We start from the raw sequence: 1,799 nt of genomic DNA, 5'->3' as shown, positions 1-1,799 counted from the left end.
TACCCCTTTCTTTTTCTACTAACATAAAGGAGTCTCTATACTATGACATAGAGGATTCCTCTTTCTTTTCTTGTTTTCTTCTCTTTCATATGAGCAGGAGCAAGGATAAAGGCACTCTTGTTGAAATTGATCCAGAACCTGAAAGGACTCTGAAGAGAAAATTAAGAGAAGCTAAGTTACAACAATCTAAAGGTAACCTTTCAGAAATATTAGAACGAGAGAAGGAGATGGCAGCCAAAAATAATAATAATGCAAGGAGAATGCTTGGTGACTTCACAAAGCCAACATCCAAATTTGATGGAAGAAGCATCTCCATTCCTACCATTGGAGCCAATAATTTTGAGCTGAAACCTCAGCTAGTTGCCTTAATGCAACAAAACTGCAAGTTTTATGGACTTCCATATGAAGATCCTTACCAGTTTTTAACTGAATTCTTGCAGATCTGTGAGACTGTAAAGACGAATGGAGTTGATCCTGAAGTCTACAGGCTCATGCTTTTCCCTTTTGCTGTAAGAGACAGAGCTAGAATATGGTTGGATTCACAACCCAAGGATAGCCTGGACTCATGGGATAAGCTGGTCACTGCCTTCTTGGATAAATTTTTTCCTCCTCAAAAGCTGAGCAAGTTGAGAGTGGATGTTCAAACCTTCAAACAAAAAGATGGTGAATCCCTCTATGAAGCTTGGGAAAGATACAAGCAGCTGACCAAAAGATGTCCATCTGACATGTTTTCAGAATGGACCATACTAGATATATTCTATTATGGTCTATCTGAATTTTCGAAAATGTCATTGGACCATTCTGCAGGTGGATCTATTCACCTAAAGAAAACGCCTGAAGAGGCTCAAGAACTCATTGACATGGTTGCAAATAACCAATTCATGTACACTTCTGAGAGGAATTCCGTGAATAATGGGATACCTCAGAAGAAAGGAGTTCTTGAAATTGATGCTCTGAATGCCATATTGGCTCAGAAAAAAGTGTTGACTCAACAGGTCAACATGATCTCTCAAAGTTTGAATGGATGGCAACATGCATCCAACAGTACTAAAGAGGCAGCTTCTGAAGAAGCTTATGATCCTGAGAACCCTGCCATGGCAGAGGTTAATTACCTGGGTGAACCTTATGGAAACACCTATAATCCATCATGGAGAAATCATCCAAATTTTTCATGGAAGCATCAACAAAAGCCTCAACAAGGCTTTAACGATGGTGGACGCAATAGGCTGAGCAATAGCAAGCCATATCCATCATCTTCTCAGCAACAGACAGAGACCTCTGAACAAAACACTTCTAATTCAGCCAATCTAGTCTCTGATCTGTCTAAGGCCACTTTCAGTTTCATGAATGAAACAAGATCCTCCATCAGAAATCTAGAGGCACTAGTGGGCCAGCTGAGTAAGAAAGTTATTGAAACTCCTCCCAGTATTCTCCCAAGCAATACAGAAGAGAATCCAAAAGGAGAGTGCAAGGCCATTGATGTGATCAATGTGGCCGAATGCACAAGGGAGGAAGAGGACGAAAATCCTAGTGAGGAAGACCTCCTGGGACGTCCTTCAAGCAAGAAGGAGTTTCCTGTTAAGGATCCAAAGGAATCTGGGGCTCATACAGAGACCATAGAGATTCTATTAAATCTCCTTCTGCCATTCATGAGCTCTGAAGACTATTCTTCCTCTGAAGAGGATGAAGATGTGACTGGAGAGCAAGTTGCTCAATACTTAGGAGCTATTATGAAGCTGAATGCCAAGTTGTTTGGTAATAAGACTTGGGAAAGTGAACCTCCCTTGCTCATTAGTGAA

The 1,799-nt window shown here is 40.9% G+C and overlaps 1 non-coding gene across 1 annotated transcript; it reads right to left on the bottom strand.

The window, feature by feature from the left end:
- Window positions 1-623: 623 nt before the first annotated feature.
- LOC127748181 (small nucleolar RNA R71) lies at window positions 624-727 on the bottom strand. The gene has a single exon (XR_008010124.1). It is a non-coding gene; the product is annotated as a small nucleolar RNA R71 (small nucleolar RNA).
- Between the last annotated feature and the right edge of the window lie 1,072 nt (window positions 728-1,799).

This window comes from Arachis duranensis, chromosome 5 (genome assembly GCF_000817695.3).
Source record: "Arachis duranensis cultivar V14167 chromosome 5, aradu.V14167.gnm2.J7QH, whole genome shotgun sequence".
In the NCBI taxonomy this organism is placed as follows: domain Eukaryota; kingdom Viridiplantae; phylum Streptophyta; class Magnoliopsida; order Fabales; family Fabaceae; genus Arachis; species Arachis duranensis.
Note: the sequence above shows the minus strand (reverse complement) of the source record. Positions and strands in the feature narration are given on the sequence as shown.